General features: G+C 43.5%; 1 protein-coding gene and 1 long non-coding RNA gene across 2 annotated transcripts in view; both read left to right on the forward strand.

Moving 5' to 3' along the window:
• The window catches only part of LOC120746965, a 253809-nt gene that overhangs the window by 160363 nt on the left and 74844 nt on the right, over positions 1 to 18602 (forward strand). The gene's annotated exons all lie outside the window — the stretch shown is intronic.
• On the forward strand, positions 6327 to 10925 carry LOC120746975. The gene is made up of 5 exons (XR_005698998.1): positions 6327 to 6508; positions 6606 to 6707; positions 9055 to 9139; positions 9457 to 9523; positions 10182 to 10925. It is a non-coding gene; the product is annotated as an uncharacterized LOC120746975 (long non-coding RNA).

The following is an 18602-nucleotide window of genomic DNA, read 5'->3' on the forward strand; positions in this document are numbered from 1 at the left end:
ACTGAAAGAAACTGAAGCACACTAATTCTGTGTCACTCAAACTTTGCATGAACATCCTCTAGGACTGTTAAACAGTTGAATAGAAATTAGCACAGATTGAACTGGTTAGTTTGTAGTAGTGTGGTGAGCTTTACAGTGATGCACTATGCTGGTTGCATTTGCAATGTTAATAGATCACATCAGGTGAAGCAACCATCATATTTAGATTCGGTCAGTGAATTCGATCTTTAACTTTATAGTCCCAAAAGTTAGAAATCAGCCACACAGCTCATGAAACAGCTGCTTATATCTTACTGGTCAAATCCTCAAAAGACCAGTGAAGATCAGCTACATCATCACAGCCTGCACAAACTGAGATCTGCACAAAAAACATGTTATTATCTGACTGACAGGTTAGGCCTGATTTATATTCATGTCTCTTTTGTTCTTTGTATTTATAAACTCTTTTACTCACAGATACTGAGATGCAACAGAAGAAATACAGATTGCGAAGGTTTAAATGCATAAATGACAGCATGCAAGTATCCACAACTGAAAATAGTTGTGGATGATTACTACACCTTTCTAATGTGACGTTGTTGTCCCTGGCTCTCCTTCTCTCTCTCTCCCTCCCACTCTGCTCCTGTGCTACTGCAAGTGTAACTACCGCCCCTCCCACCTCTTCCCAGTGCAAAGCACGAGGCTGGCATGTGGAGTGAAGCGGGGAAAAAGAGCGAAAGAGAGGGTGAGAGAAAGAAAAAAAACACACAGCTCCGGCTCGCGTCGTTCACTTCAAAGATACGGCTCTAGGGGACCAACACATCACTACTGCTCAAGTCGTCAGTCGTCAGACTTTACGTTTGAAGTTGCGGTTGAAAATTAAATCTGGTCGCACAGTTATTCCTTAAATTTGAGCTCTAAACTCAGGTTGTGTTATTCCCCGAAAATACGGACTCAGCCTTTTATAACTAATATCTTTAGAACATCAAAGGACAGAAATGTCTGCTGTAACGGATAAACTCTGCCTGACTTTGCTGTTTGTCGGATTCTTCGTGTTTGTCTCTGCAGGTGAGGTTTGACTGTTTGTCTGTGTGTGATATATACGGGTCAGAGTTATAGTACGAAGGAAGCTGAGCACAGCCAGGATGTGTTTGTGTTACTTAGCTCAGCTGGCAGTGACGTGGGGGCAGTTATCCAGTCCCTGCTAAACACGGCTTTTTGTTCCAAGCTCTGTGCGCCCGCCTGCTGTTTTTTTCTAATTTAACTCATTAGAGCTTTGAAACTGTATATTGGATCCATTCAAAGATTGAAGTTTAATGTCCCACATTAACAACGTTGAAGATGACCATCTCCTGATCAGAGGCAGAGAATCTGCATTTTATTTAAAATATACTGTAAATAAAATATGTCCTTAATAGATTTTGATGATGTCTGTGGTAGGTGACACTCATAGAGATCATTTTCTGTGGAAAAAAAGTCATATGATTCATGAAATGGCACTTTTAGATTAACAAGATAGTGTCAACATGTAAACACATACTGGCTTAGTTGCACCAGCTATGTGTAGTTATTGACTTCCACTCTCAGATTAAGTGAATTCAGACAATGGAAAGATTTGATTATGCTTCTCCAGCTACAGAAACGGTAGCATGCAGAGACCCACAGTTTTAAGTGCAACAATTACGAGACAGTTAACATCAGCACCTGCCAAGCAAAAATATTTCTAATCTGTCCTTTAAAAATGAGTGCTTAACTTTTTAGAAATGTGCTCTGGTGTCTCGCCAATGATGAAATCAAATATTCCTACCTACTTAATGCCATTAAAATCCCAAATAACTGGAAATCTAACTCAAACATATACACCAACAACACCTTTAAAATCACAAATCACTGTGAATCAGTGTAAATCATTCCAATCACAGTTGCTCTGTAATATTTACACACTTGGTTCCAGTACCAGTCCACTTAGCGATTGTTGTGTTTGTGTGTGTGAGTTTAATAGTTTCTGTAGCTGCTCACAGCAATTGGCTGCTGTAGAAGTGAACAGTTATATTTTGACCTTTAACCTTTCGGCTATGTGTCGTTTCCTCTTTCAGACCAGAAAAACATCACAACTGAGTCTGGACAGAACATCATTTTGCCATGTCGAGCTCCAAACAAAACAATCAGACTTGTAAAGTGGAGCCGAGCTGACTTGGAGATAAATATGTGCTTTTGTACCGAGATGGGCACTTTGTTCAGCTTTTAAGAACCGGGTGGATCTGCAGGACAGACAGATGAAGGACGGAGACGTGTCTTTGATTCTGATGAATGTGACGATTAATGGCGCTGGAACATACGAGTGTCTTGTCTTTCTGGAAGAAACACGCTCCTTGCAGTCGTTCACAAACATCTGCCTTCATGTTGATCCTCCAGGTGAGTGAGTAGAGTTGAGTGTGTGTGTGATCAGAGGAGAAGCTGCTTCCTGGTTGTTGATGTTTGTTTCTAAAGATGTTGTTGATGAGACTTTGTAGAAAGCAGCTGGTCTGAGTGATGTGATCAGAGTGCAGTAGATAATGTCTGACAGCAGTTTGAAGAGGAAATGGATTCTGTTCTGTTCTTCACTCATCACCTACCTGACACCTCACACCTGTTTCTCACCTGCAGGTCAGACAGGAGGATTCAGAGACCGTGGACTGATAGTCAGTTTGTCAGTTTGTACTGCGCTTGTTGCTGCTGCTGTCATTGGTTGTTTGATCTACTACAATCGTACATAACAGAGTCCCCAACACAAGTAATCAGACTAACCACTCTAATCAGTAATTTTCAGTTAAATGTGCTACCAGTACACTTGGTCATAATCAGTACCAGTAACTGAAAACACCATGGCATTATCAGCTGTTTGGATGAAGAGGAATTATGCATTTTGGGTTTAGAAAAAGAAGATTAATCTGTGAATAATGATCAGGAGCCAGCACATGCTTCAAAGTGCTGCACCGAGGCCTCCAAGCACAGTGGTGCTGTGCTTTAACTGATTGTTACAGACTGGAATGCACTTTGACACCATTGATACATTAGTCAGAGTAATAAGAGAATCAACTCTGTCTGCACTATGCTTTTACAGGAGCCACCATAGTAACCAGCCATTCTAAGGAAATGGGTAAGCTCCCATCTGATGTGAGGCACAGGTAAATCTAGAATGGCCTGAATTTCAGCAGTGACTGACTCACCTGACTTTGTCACACTTCATTTGCTAAGTCACGGCAGCTCTCAATCACATTGAGCCAGATTTGAGGTGAGGATTGGCTCCTACAACCTGTCAAAAATAATTTGGGGTAAGCTCAGAACAGTTTTAATCACCAGCAAAGACAATGAATGAAGTTAATGATCCAGATCATCCAACAGACAGTTTTGTTTAAAGGGGGGAAACATTGTTTGATATCAGGTCATGAATTTACTGTACAGTAAGTACAGTATTGGGATCAATGTGTGGTTTTGATATTTTTAGCTGCTAGCTTAGCGTTTCATGTCGGTTTAATTTTTTACATTTCTACCATAATGTATGTGGGACATCCAGGATTCATGTTGCAAACAGACATAAAAAACCAAAAAAAATATTCAATTTCTAAATTAAACCTTTTCAAGCAAAACATATCCCACTGATATGAGCAGTAAATACCTTTATTGGTTGTTTATTCTGATTACACATGGACGCAGTGTGATGTTTGTTACAGCAGCAAAATGAGTCTTTGTTTTATCTTCAGGTTCAGAAGCTGTTTGTAAGATCAAACATGTTCTCTAAGGTTTGAACCACAAAAACGGATCCTTATTTAGAGATCTGCAGTTACACTATAGATAAAACAAACACTGTAAACACAGAGTGTAGATGAAACTCTGCGTTATAGACAGTCATTCATCTACCTGATGGTGTTCAGGAACTATTGATTAGCTAAAAATGAATGATGTGACAGTATTATGAAACTGAGCAGAGGAATAACTAAGTCAGATGCTCCCTCCCTGTGGTCTGTGAATCTTTATTTTCTGACCTTGAAGACTCTTCAGTCTGTTGTACTAATGTTGGTGATGTAGTTCTTCTAGTTTTTGTTCAATAAAGACTTACACACAGTTTTGCTGAATGGTTTTCAACAGTTCCATGACCTGTGAAATCACTCAGTCTGGGGTTCATGCAGTTCATTGAGCAGATGTCAAGCAAAAAGCAATAATTTTACTTTGATTTTTTTTTAAACCTTTAGAAATCATTTTAATGGATATTTGTAGAAACATCAAAATGTTTAGTGATCAAGCAGTCGATGTTATGCACTAATAAGGTTTTGCATTGGGAATCTTGGTCAAAATGTACACAGTATTCAGATTATTGTATTTTTTTAACTTGAAAATTCTGGATTTTAAAATTTTGATCAGTTTTATTACAAATAGCAAATGTTCAGCAACCAAGTGTTACAACAAACCTTTTGAAGCATCATTGATGATTTGCTTGTATACATGTAAGTGCATAAAGTCCAACATCTCCCTCTAGTGGCCACATATAAGCCATGTGTGAGGATGGCGTTAATGTAAAATGTGAATCATAGTGTTCCAGTCAGTCATCAGTGTGTCTCTGCACAGCTGTAATTAAAATGTGTTCAGAGGGCCTCAGTGTCTGAATGCTTCCAGTTCAGCTCCATAACAGCAGCGTCCCTGGTTTGATTCCTGTGTTTCAGCTCATATCTGCCTCTCTCACTGAGGGGGACGTCCACACACACACTGACACCTCACTGTCCTTGAACCAATAGAAAGCTGGTGCTCAGAGGAAGAGGGCGGGCTTTACTTGGTGTCAGTGACAGAAATGAAAAAAAGCTCAAATTTTTTAAAAAGAACAAAAACAAAAATGATAAAAAATTGGAAAAAAAGGCTGTTTGTTAATAGTTAAATTTGTTTTGGATAATTGGATAAATTGTGTCCTTCCATGAAGAATAGTCAGTCCTCCACCATGCCTGTATTTCAACCAATAGAAAGCTGGTGCTCAGAGGAAGAGGGCGGGCTTCACTTGGTGTCAGTGAAATGAAAAAAAGCTCAAATGAGTGAGAAGGACGATGAAGGAAACATCTGTGCTGTGTCTGCTCTGTAAGTAGAATCTCTGTGTTTGTTTGAATTCTTGTACTTTGACTGTCTGCAGATTTTTTTTTATATTACAGATCAACACAAAACTAGGAAGGATGAGGTGTGCAAAATTTGTGCAGTACAAGTAACAAAAAACACTTCGAGAAATTGTAAACACGTTTGCCATGAAAGAATTGTTTTGAACTTACCAATGACTGTATCAGTAATCACGCAAAACCTGCCAGAAAATATGTGTACATGGAATGAATAAAAATTAAAGATATTAAAAAAATGAGAAGATACATTAAAGAGATGAGTTTGTGTGTTCGTCAGCTGTTTGTTCTTTATGCTCAAATCAATCTGAGTGTCATTTCTCTTTAGTTCTGATCTCACTGCTGAGCTGCACAACAAACCAAGGTCAGTAACCTTCTTCTGTCACAGTTTAAACCTGAGAAATGCTCACTGATATGACCTGATTGGGTTCATGTTTACAGAATGGAGCTCATATAGAAAACTGATGAAATTATGGAATAATTACACTATTGTAACCATTTTCAGTTTTCAGACCTTTTCATTTTAACCCTCACAGCTCGTCTGACTGTGAGTCCCAGCAGCTCTCAGTTCTTTGAAGGAGACTTTGTGTCTCTGAGCTGTGAGGAGGACGGCAGCTCTGCTGGATGGACTCTGAGGAGAAACACAAGCACAGGAAACATCACTCGGTGTGGAGATGGGTGGGGAACATCATTCAACTCTTCCTGTGATATTAGTTACATCGTTGAATCAGACAGTGGAGTTTACTGGTGTGAGTCCAGAGAGGGTCCCATCAGTAACATGGTTAACCTGACAGTCGCTGGTAAGCTGAGTGTGTGGAGTTAGTGTTGATGAAGCTGTGTGTAAATGGATGAAATGCTGTAGTTTGTCTCTGTGTTGAGGTGGATCAGTGATCCTGCAGAGTCCTGTCCTCCCTGTGATGGAGGGAGATGACGTCACTCTGCTCTGTAAAACAAAGACCACTCCCTCCAACCTCCCAGCTGCTTTCTATAAAGATGGCTCCCTCATCAGGAAGCAGCCTACAGGTCACATGACCATCCAGCATGTTTCCAGGTCTGATGAAGGCCTCTACAAGTGTGACATCAGCGGTCATGGAGAGTCTCCATCCAGCTGGATCACTGTCACAGGTGACACACTCACCTGTCTGTGTTTCTGCAGCTTTCAACATTCACAATGTGACGACAACTTAATGACTGTGTTTGCTTTATTTTAGGGGAAGACACCACCACACCTCCACCTACATCCACACCTCCACCTACATCCACACCACCTCCTGGTTCCAGTTCCACCACTCTTTCTCCTGTTCTCTCTGTGTTGTCATGTGTTGGATCAGTCTGTGTTGTTCTACTGGTGTTACTGGTTCTGCTGAAGAGACAAAATGTTCACAGTAAATCTAAAGGTTAGACTCAAACTTTTCCAGTAAGTTTTCTTAGAGTTGATTTTCTTTCAGGCCATTTGGAATAATCTTTTTTGCTTTTCATTTTGGATTATTTCAGCTGAAGAAGACAAAGCTGCAGAAGCTGATGTCATCACCTGCACCACATGCAATATCATCAACATATCAGATGATCAAAAACACCCAGTTAGACAAAAGACAGGTAAGATATTTGCCACATTTTTTTAACAATATCCCATATATGAGAACAACAGTGGAAATAGTTATAAAGTGGCACAATCTTAACAATAATAACAGTAATGATATCAACAGATGAGTTATAAGCCTTTGAGCTTTTTACCCTCTATAGTGTAGATGGTTATATGTTTGGTTAACATATAGTGGTTGACCTGTCACGTAGTCGGTAATCCAGGTTACGAGCCCAGCATGATTTTTAGTTTATTCCCCTGCACAAATGATCTAACGGTATCAAAAACACATGAAGTGTTGAATGCCCGAAAATAGGCGACTGGACTTCTTTAGGTTTGCAAAGATGTTTCACGTCTTATCTAACAGACTTCTTAAGGTATATATATCCTACAATGGGGCTGTCCACTCAGAGGTGGCTATAAGGGTTCCTGGTCCACTATTGATCATGTAGCTCCAACCATGAGTGTAGGTGATGTGTTTTAGAATGAATACAGTGTCTCAGCATTGTTTGATTCACATGTGGCACATCTGCAGTTTTCTTTGGGGTCCCTTTGGCCTCCACTAACATTGTAACCTCAGCCACAAGTCTGCCTTAAATGCTTCAGACTTTTGGCAGTGACGTAGTTGAGAAATACTCAGTGTTGGGGAGTAACGGAATACATGTACCGCCGTTACGTATTTAAAATACAAAATATGAGTAACTGTATTCCGTTACAGTTACCGTTTAAAAAGGTGGTATTCAGAATACAGTTACTTTGTTGAAATAAATGGATTACACTGCGGTACTTTCCTGTTTCATATTGTCGCGGGTCAGGACTGTTTGGGTTTTGTTTGACAGCTACGTTCTGTTGTTCCAGGGGGCAGCGTTACGGTTGCCATGGTTACAGGGCGGCGCTCTCTCTCTCTCTCTGCGACTGTGTGTTTCCTGGGTGAGAGAGCGCCTTTTCGTTGTTGTTGTTGTTGTTGTTGTTGTGCTAAGCTAACAGGCAGAATGCTACAAGCATAGCTCTAAAGAATGTAGCATCATGGGCAGTGTAGTCCGTGCTGCAGGGAGAATGGACTGCCATACACGTTATGGGTCTGTGAGCGCGAGGAGGGAGAAAAAGGGGAGTGGAAAGGTACGAGTTGTCATCGAGGAAAAACGGGAGCTGGAAGCATGTAAATATAATAATAACCACTTCAGCCAAGAAGAGTGCCTGACGAACCCAGTTGTAAGTAAGCTATTAAGACTCGACTGTACACCGTGTTCGTGTTTTCCTCCGAAAACAATAAGTTCCGTTGGAGCAGCCTTTCAACGCCTCTCTCTGTCTCTCGCAAGAAAAGTTGACCCACACAACAAAGTAAAGCTATTTTTCGGCTACGAGCCGACAGGGACCCCGCCGTATTAGTCAGAGGTCCCTTTACTACAGTTCGGAGTCGCGGACCTTCAGTAATAGTAATAAATCACACAGCAATAGTACATTCACGTTGTTGTAAAAAGCATGATAATATATTAAGTAATCCAAAGTATTCAGAATACGTTACTGTCATTGAGTAACGTTACAGAATACATTTTAGGGCATGTATTCTGTATTCTGTAATGGAATACATTTTAAAAGTAACCTTCCCAACACTGGAAATACTCAAAACGTGGCTTAGTCCCACATATGTCTGCTCTCTGCTTTTTCTTTTGGCACACACACAAGTTGTTAGTAGGATTATCAGAGAGGATTTATTGTCACCGTGACATATATAAAGACCAAATGCCATCTAAAACACGAGTCCTTATGGCTTCTTTAAAGTTGTGCAGGTAAAACCACAGCAGCACTTTCCTGTTGTTGGTTCTTGTTAACTGCAGTCTGATGCTGGTGAAAGGTCTCACCACAGAGTGTCCTGTTTCAGATAACGAGTTAGAAGGTGTGTGTCTTGTGCTCTGTGTTGAAGCGCATCAGTGTGCATTTAAAGAGGATGCCAGCTTTGTGGTCATCTGCCCTCATTGTCTCAGAAACGTCCCCCATTACTCTGCGGTCAGTTGTTTCACAGCAGTTGTGTTAAGAAGTCAGGGGAGGAAAATAATCTGGTGCTATTTATAAATGTTATCACTTAATTTCTGCATAAAGATTCACAAACAGAAATAGTTAGGACCACAATTTGCAGTTCTGCCACTTTAGACCACGTACAGTAGATTTTAAATCAAACAATGAAGACATGAATAAAGGGCAGACTTTTGGTTGATTCAGTGGATTTTTACATTAACTGTTTAGGAATTCGAACCATTTTTATGAATGATCAAAACTAACCGGAAAAACTAACATAATTTAAAAAGAGAATTTCAAAGCAGTCTTGTAATGCTGTATTTAAAATTTGTTTTTATTCTGCAGTAACAGACTCTCTTGCGATCTACTCAGTAGTGAGAACAGAAGACGTCAGTAACGGACAAACACCCATGAGACCGAGGAGGCTCAGGTACAGCTGCTCTCTGTCTTTAATATTTAACATCCAGACTGAAGGATGTGAAGTATATGAACAACTGATTATATGTTCATCTATAAATTAGCCTCAAGAAAAAGCCTGCAAACTAGAAACAGAACTGAAAGTTGTGAGGTTTCCTTTCAGTAACGACCAGTTAACCCTTTAAGACCTACCATAGAACCAAGTCCGCCAGAGTTTATATTATATTTTTACATGTTGTAGCGCCATTTTTGGGAGCATTTCAAGTTGATATACATCAATACAACCATTATATCCCAAATTTTAATAATATGTATGCATTTTATCACCAGTTCCAGTGGTGGATGTTCATGTGAACCATGGCCAAAGTTTCTAATAATGAGGTCAGTGCATGCACAAGTAAGTAAGTAATTAATTACATTCTCTTCTGAATGTAACACAAATTGTTGCCACAATTAATAAAAATCAACCAAATAAAAAGCAAAAAACTGTGTCTCAGTTCACACTCTGGCTTTAATACACTTCCCACTAGTACACAATTTAGACATACTTATAGTACATGGATTTTAACAGGGTCAAGCACCCTCAGTCAAAAGGTAGTCGTGGATTTACTGGATAAGCTATTAGTTAGGCATCATTGGAATCACTAACAGTATATCCATCACCGTCTAAAATCTATGTTATCCCTCTCTGTCTGCCAAATGATCACTGTGTTTCACACTTCAGTTTTTTGTTTTGTTTTGTTTTGGGTTTTTTCTTTGAGGGGCGCGGGGGGGTCCCATTGGACAGATTTTTTTTTTTTTTTTTTGGGGGGGGGGTTCTACATGAGTTGGAGAATAGCAGTGCCGTGGGAGAAAGAGGTTTAAGCTACATTTGAGCTAAAACTACCAAATAGCAGGTGTAGTAAAAACAGATGCCGAGTTTTGTGTGCTTTTTAGAGGAAGTCTGAACTGGGACTGTGTGTGATGCAGAGAGGTGGGGACATGGAGGTCTTGATTGAACTACAAAGCTTGTAATCATGTTTCCTGTTGTTTGAACTGTGTGTGTTTGTGTTCAGACTTTAAACCAGAGCCAGACGTCGTCTACTCTTCACTGAAGTAGTCCACCAGTCCAACCACTGACGTCCAGCTGCTGGTCTCTAACTGGTCCCCATAGCCCACAGGACATCCACATAAAAGATTATTATTATTATTACGTTTACTGGGTGTTATTACAACTACAACAGTATTGTTTCTGTACAGTTTTTCTTTTTCTTTTTTTTTTTAAGTTGTGCTCATTTGTTTTCCTTGAGTGGTTCTTTGGGTTTAGAAAAAGGTCAGTGGAAAATCTGACTTTTTCCTGTCTGGTTGTAGCTAATATATAAACGTATTTCTTCATCTCAGAAAATGAAGACAAATCATTAGATGCCAGTTGTAAACTGCTTAGAAATATTTAAGTACAGAACTTTTTAAAAATCTTTTTTTAACATTTGGTTTTAAGTCTTTTTTTTATTAATTATTAATTTATTTTTAAGCAAAAATGAAAATCATTGTCCAATGGCACTTACCTAAAAGTGAATCTTTGCCTCTCTTTGTTTCAGCGGTATGTTTACTCTAGTTTGTATTAGAAGTTACAGTTATCAGGATACCCACATCTTTGAATTCTCAGCCTGCTAAAACAGTGATAATTACTGACAGGAACATGATTCTGAGCAGGAACATGCAAATAACTATGATGAACGAACATGAACATGAACATACAGTGGGGCAAAAAAGTATTTAGTCAGCCACCGATTGTGCAAGTTCCCCCACTTAAAATGATGACAGAGGTCAGTAATTTGCACCAGAGGTACACTTCAACTGTGAGAGACAGAATGTGAAAAAAAAATCCATGAATCCACATGGTAGGATTTGTAAAGAATTTATTCATAAATTAGGGTGGAAAATAAGTATTTGGTCACCTCAAACAAGGAAAATCTCTGGCTCTCACAGACCTGTAACGTCTTCTGTAAGAAGCTTTTCTGTCCCCCACTCGTTACCTGTATGAATGGCACCTGTTTGAACTCATCATCTGTATAAAAGACACCTGTCCACAGCCTCAAACAGTCAGACTCCAAACTCCGCCATGGCCAAGACCAAAGAGCTTTCGAAGGACACCAGGAAAAGTATTGTAGACCTGCACCAGACTGGGAAGAGTGAATCTACAATAGGCAAGCAGCTTGGTGTGAAAAAATCAACTGTGAGAGCAATCATCAGAAAATGGAAGACATACAAGACCACTGATAATCTCCCTCGATCTGGGGCTCCACGCAAGATCTCATCCCGTGGGGTCAAAATGATCATGAGAACGGTGAGCAAAGATCCCAGAACCACATGGGGGGACCTGGTGAATGACCTGCAGAGAGCTGGGACAAAAGTAATAAAGGTCACCATCAGTAACACACTACAACGGCAGGGAATCAAATCCCGCAGTGCCAGACGTGTTCCGCTGCTGAAGCCAGTGCATGTCCAGGCCCGTCTGAAGTTTGCCAGAGAGCACATGGATGATACAGCAGAGGATTGGGAGAATGTCATGTGGTCAGATGAAACCAAAGTAGAACTTTTGGTATAAACTCAACTCGTCGTGTTTGGAGGAAGAAGAATACTGAGTTGCATCCCAAGAACACCATACCTACTGTGAAGCATGGGGGTGGAAACATCATGCTATGGGGCTGTTTTTCTGCCAAGGGGACAGGACGACTGATCCGTATTAAGGACAGAATGAATGGGGCCATGTATCGTGAGATTTTGAGCCAAAACCTCCTTCCATCAGTGAGAACGTTGAAGATGAAACGAGGCTGGGTCTTCCAACATGACAATGATCCAAAACACACCGCCCGGGCAACAAAGGAGTGGCTCCGCATTTGAAAGTCCTGGAGTGGCCTAGCCAGTCTCCAGACCTCAACCCCATAGAAAATCTGTGGCAGGAGTTGAAAGTCCGTGTTGCTCGGCGACAGCCCCAAAACATCACTGCTCTCGAGAAGATCTGCATGGAGGCATGGGCCAAAATACCAGCTACTGTGTGTGCAAACCTGGTAAAGACCTATAGTAAACGTTTGACCTCTGTTATTGCCAACAAAGGTTATGTTACAAAGTATTGAGTTGTATTTTTGTTATTGACCAAATGCTCATTTTCCACCCTGATTTACGAATAAATTCTTTACAAATCCTACCATGTGGATTCATGGATTTTTTTTTTCACATTCTGTCTCTCACAGTTGAAGTGTACCTCTGGTGCAAATTACTGACCTCTGTCATCATTTTAGGTGGGGGAACTTGCACAATCGGTGGCTGACTAAATACTTTTTTGCCCCACTGTATTGTGACTGTGATGGACCGAGCAGTGAAGGAAACTTAGGCACAGGTTAAAGTCCAACCCAAAAAAACACAATTGGTTAATTCATGCAAAAAGACTCAAAATCTTGGGCCCATAAAAGAGGTCAAAATAACAAAACTCTACTCAAAGTTGACAACACTACTGATAACTCAAACAAACTGACCTAACTTAATGAGACAAAGGGGAAACTTAAATAGTGGCTGATCAGCCCACAAAAACAGGAGAAGGGGTAAAACACACAAAACCTAACTAAACCAAACATAATGAACTCCAATTCCCCCCCATGGTCCTGAGTTATGGCATGAACCAATTTGTAGCCTTCCTTTAAGGCTCGCTCCGCCCCTTTTCCACCTCTTGGCTCCTTAATCAAGGGACTGGAACAGCTGCAACTAAGGTAACTCAGAAAACAAAAAAATAATTATACATAACAGTGTAAACTAAAATGTGTGCACTTATTTTAGAATGCAGTGTTATGTGGATATGTGAATTAACTCTAAACCAAAACCAGTTATCTATTGTCCTGTAAATAAATTCCTATATTTAAAGAAAGAAATGTGAATGCAATGTTACTTGGGTATTACCACTGTGTGGCTGTAAGTGCAGCCATCACAGTGACCATGAAAATTCTTAATCTTATGTACCATTGAAGGAAATTACACAGATGACCTGACAAAAGACTGAACGAAACACAGAGACTAAATACACACAGGAAGTGATCAGGGGAAGTGGAAACACATGTGGAAACAGCTGACACAAATGAACATAGCAAACCAAAGGTAAAGAGTAAAACTAAACACATTGAACAAAGAACGGAGGACTTTTAAAATAAGACAGGAAACATGGAGAGATGCAGGAATATCACAGGCTTGACAACATAAAACACACAGACCAGAAATACAAGTCATACTGACACAGAGGACAAGAACAGAATCACACAAGGGGAAATAGATGAAAACCTAAACTAGAATAACACTCAACTAAATCCTAACTAATAATAGAAACACAAAACTTAACACGTTTTCAAGTGTGTGAATGGGTGGATGACTGGATGTGTAAAGCGCTTTGGGGTCCTTAGGGACTAGTAAAGCGCTATACAAATACAGGTCATTTACCATTCAATGTAATATGAGAAATAAAAAATGAACTCAAAATGCTGGGTCATAGACCCAGCCCCTGACAGTCCAGATTAAGAGTCTGTCTAGAACATTTGTGTTCAGTCACATTTCTGTGAATCAACCTGATAATCACTGAGCAGTCTGCAGATGTTCATTGGTAGTCTTTAAACACATGCTTTATTTTTCTAACATCCGCATTTTGTCCAGGACACCAGACAGAACCTTTTTAACCTAAGAGTGAAAATTTGACAGAAAACACACCAGTCTTGTGATAAACAACAGCTAATTGTTCATTTGCCACAGACAGTACACCGTGGATGCTTCTGTGGAAAATGTCCAGTTTATTCTCCAGGCTTTGGTATGTCTCTTCAAGCTGTGAGTCCTTGCTTGGCAGTTTCAAGCACAGACAGCTTGCTGTACTTTCTTCATCACACCTTTCTGATAGTTTGCAAACGTCCTTCCCTGCTGCCTTGATTGTGACCTCCAATCACTTTGTGGCTGTTCATCTAGTAGCTAAGCATTTCAAGGAGCACTGTTGGTATGGCTTAGATCAGATGGTTATTTTTTTAGTATTTGACATTTTAAAAACTTCTGTCAATTGGTCATCAGAGTTTAAATGCTTATTTTTCGAAAAGCATCATTTTTTTAATTATTACTCCTTCATCTGGAAAACATTAGCATCACACAGTAGTTTAAGATGAAAAGCTTTAGTGTTTTGGTGTCTCATAAATAGGGATGGGTATCGTTTAGGTTTTATCTGATACCGGTGCCAAAACGGTACTTTTGAAACGGTGCCGGTGCTTAAATGGTGCTTGAACCGGTGCTTAAAGAATGGAGAACACAAACTTTGTCCAAAAAAACTCTTATGTTTTTATTTTTAGCAGTCTCTTTTTTCTGCAAAATGATAACCAAGTTAGCCTTTTCTGTTGATACAACATACCTCCTGTGGTTGGAACCAGTGCTTACACAATGGAAAACACAAAATTTGTCCAAAAACCTCTCATGTTTAGCTGTTTTTTTTTTTTTTTGTAATAAGATAACAGTGTTAGCCTGTTCTGCAGTTATAGGGCATATATGGTATCACTCTATCAAACAAGAAGACAGCCGCATGTAACTACGACGGTGTTTGCTAGTTCACCTTACATGCATTAATGTAATAACGTGGTTAGCCTACTCAACGTAAATTACACACGGACAACATTAAGCTACTCACGCAGAGGAGAACGGCTGCTGCTGCTGCCATCATCATCCGTCATCATTTCTGCTACACTGGCAGGGCTAGGGGCCAGGACTCTCCTCTTCGGGTTCTTGGGGGATGTTGCTAACTCTGGGTCCGATAACAGGCACCACACCCGCAGTAGATGTGCCGGTGTGAGGTCTTGCAGCAAGCTATCAAATATGGTGCATTTCTCGGCTTTTAACAAAACGGTATACGTCGCCAGGTTCGTCGTCAGATTCGGGGTGTTATTTCCTTTGACAGTATCACAGTATCACCTTAAAGCACTTGTTGCAGGCTGCTGAGTTTACATCTTTTGCTGTGAAGTACAGCCAGACTTTTGACCGCTTCGCCTTAGACATTTTTAATCTGTAGCTCTGCTCTAGAAGAACGTACGTACCTGGGCCCGCCTACTATCCTCAGAAAGGTAAAATAATTAGTAAGAATCCAAAGTGTATGACATCGCAGGAAAAAAACCCACCAGAATAAAGCACCGAAATGTGCGCTGCTTTCCGGTCTGGTTACTACCGTTTATGTCAGAACCGGATATCGGTACCCATCCCTACTCATAAACTACAAACTTGTGAATATGGGACTCAGACTGGAGTTGTAGACTGTTTGTGTTTATGTATCAGCTTGTATGTATCAGTCCCCCCACCTGTGCTTGAACCAATAGAAAAGTTGGTGCTCAGAGGTAGAGGGCGGGCTTTACTTGGTGTCAGTGACAGAAATGAAAAAAAAGCTCAAATGAGTGAGAAGGACGATGAAGGAAACATCTGTGCTGTGTCTGCTCTGTAAGTAGAATCTGCAGGTCAACTGCAGGTCTGAACTGACTCTACACTGTGTTTGTGTTCAGACTTTAAGCCAGAGCCAGACATCATCTACTCTTCCCTGAAGTAGTCTAACCACTAACGTCCAGCTGCTGGTCTCTAACTGGCCACCCAGTCATGTAGAAAATGTTGAAAATTACCAGGCCATTGAACAATTATTTACAATTAATTCAGGCCCTATCGGGCTTGGTTAGCCTGTGGGACTCCGGAGGCAGCTGACAGGTATTGACAGGCTAAGCGGAATGCGGCTCGAGCAGTGGCTGAAGCAAAAACTTGGGTGTGGGAGGAGTTCGGAGAGGCCACGGAAAAAGACTTTCGGACTGCCTCGAAGAAATTCTGGCAAACCGTCAGGCGTCTCAGGAGGGGAAAGCGGTGCTCTACCTGCACTGTGTATAGTGCTGGCGGAGCGCTGCTGACTTTGACTGAGAAAATTGTCAGGCGGTGGAAGGAATACTTTGAGGAATACTTCCTTAATACCTCCTTAATCCCACTGATACGTCTTCCGAGGAGGAAGCAGAGTCTGGGGATGAGGGGAATGACCCGCCAATTTCCGGGGGCAAGGTCACTGAGGCAGTTAAACAACTCCTTGGTGGCAGAGCCCCTGGTGTTGATGAGGTCTGCCCGGAGTTCCTGAAGGCTCTGGGCGTTGTAGGGCTGTCCTGGTTGACACGCCTCTACAATGTTGCGTGGAGATCAGGGGCAGTACCCCTGGACTGGCAGACCGGGGTGGTGGTCCCCATCTTTAAGAAGGGAGACCGGAGGGTGTCTTCCAACTACAGGGGGATCACACTCCTCAGCCTCCCTGGGAAAGTCTATGCCAGGGTGCTGGAAATGAGAGTTCGTCCGCTAGTCGAACCTCGGATACAGGAGGAACAATGCGGTTTTCGTCCTGGTCACGGAGCACTGGACCAGCGCTTTATCCTCTCAAGGATACTTGAGGGTGCATGGGAGTTTGCCCAACCAGTCTACATGTGTTTTGTGGACTTGGAGAAGACATTCGACTGTGTCCCTCGGGGTGTCCTGTGGGAGGTGTTGTTGGTGGGAGTATGGGGTTTCTGGCCCATTGCTACGGCCCATTGCTACGGGCCATTCGATCCCTATACAACCGTTGTAAGAGCTTGGTTCGCATTGCCGGCAATAAGTCTGTGGCGGAGGTGTGGTCCGGGGCGCGGCTGCAGGGGAGGAGTGGTGCAGTGAGCTCAATGGGGCGGTGCTGGTGAGAACAGCTGATGGCGATTTTGGACTGATGGTGGTTTTCCTTCCCTTTATATAGTGAGGTGGAGAGGAGCGAAGGAGGAAGACTCTGCGGGTACCGACCGCTGTCAGACGGTGTTCTGTTATAATTCCGTGGACACTCGCAATAAATGTGGAATCTGATGATAACAACCTGTGTGTGGGTGTATCTGTGCATAGCGTACGTCACAAGTGGTGCCGAAACCCAGGTGCCTGCCGGTGTGGGGATGTCCGACCCGCAGGCTGCGCCGCCCGCCCAGCCTTTGCAGTTTCTGGCGCAGATGCTGGCGCAGATGCTGGCGGAGATGGCGAAGATGAGCCACGACCATGCGGCGGCCCAGCAAGCTCCCCTGGCTGCGCTGCAGGAGAAAACGGACCGGCAGACCCTGGTTCTGGAGCGGCTGGTTGGCGCCGCTGCCCTGCCGAAGCCCCCGCCGCTGTCCCGCCGAAGCCCCCGCCGCTGTCGGTGGCGGTGCCCTGGATGGGGGATGGGGACGACCCCCAGGTTTTTCTGGAGACTTTTCGTGCCACGGCGGAGGCCTGCCAGTGGCCGCAGGTGGAGTGGGCTCCGCGTTTGCTTCCTTTGCTGTCGGGGGAGGCTCGGACGGCGGCCCTGAGTCTGCCGCCGGCCTCGAGGGGCAGCTTCCAGGACGTGAGCCGGGCGGTGGTGGACAGGTTGGGGCTCACCGCTGAAGATCACCGCCGGCGGTTCCGGGCCTGTCGGCTGGCCGCGGCGGATCGGCCGTTTGCTTGGGCCCGGAAGCTGCATGATGCGGCCGTTCGCTGGCTGCAGCCGGGATCGTCAGAGGGCGAGACGCTGCTGGTGGACAAGGTGGTGCTGGAGCAGTTCGTGGAGGGGCTGCCTATGGAGACGGCGAGATGGGTCAGGTGCCACTGTCCCGTGAGTCTGGAGGTGGCGGTTACGTTGGCGGAGGACCACCTTGCCGCTAGAGCGGGGGAGCCCCGGGGACAGCGGCCGGAGGCTGAACAGACAAACCCCGGTGCCGGCACCGAGGCGCCGGGTGCCTGCGCCAGGGCATGCAGAGCGGGCGCCGGCGCTGAGCCCCACTAATCCTTTTGCTGCGTTTGTGCCTTCCCAGGGATCGGACATGAGCAGTGCTGCCCCTGAGCCATGGAGAACAGCACAGACGCCGGGGCAGGAGTGCTGGAAGTGCGGGCAACCAGGACACCTGAGGAGGGACTGTCCTCTGATGGAGGTGGGGCAGGTGTTCCGCGTTGCCGGTGCTCCAGCACCCTCTCCCAGTCCGGGAGGGACATACAGCATTCCGGTAAGGACTCGAGGGGGTATACGCCATGCTTTGGTGGACACGGGCTGCACGCAGACCCTCGTGCACCAAGATTTGGTTCGCCCCGGGGTATTGCTGGAGACAGAATGGGTGGAGGTGAGGTGTGTTCATGGTGATGTTCACAGGTATCCCATAGTGCCGCTGTTATTAAAGTATAAGGGCAAAACGCATAGAGTAACGGCTGCGGTTAGCCCGCGCCTGTCGCATCCCCTAATTCTGGGCACGAATTGGCCGGGGTTTCATCATCTGTTGGGACAGTACGCGGAGGTGCGGTCACGACCGTTAGTAGCATGTAGCGTCTGCGCGGCGCTCAGCAGTGACGCGGGGCCGTCCGACACTGACTCTGGGGAGGGGGAGACGGCGGGTCCTTCACAGGAAGCACCGCCGGCTCCGGAAGTTCCCCCCACGGGTGATTTCCCACTG

The sequence above is a fragment of the Simochromis diagramma genome, unplaced genomic scaffold (genome assembly GCF_900408965.1).
Source record: "Simochromis diagramma unplaced genomic scaffold, fSimDia1.1 OVJJ01000410.1, whole genome shotgun sequence".
Taxonomy (NCBI): domain Eukaryota; kingdom Metazoa; phylum Chordata; class Actinopteri; order Cichliformes; family Cichlidae; genus Simochromis; species Simochromis diagramma.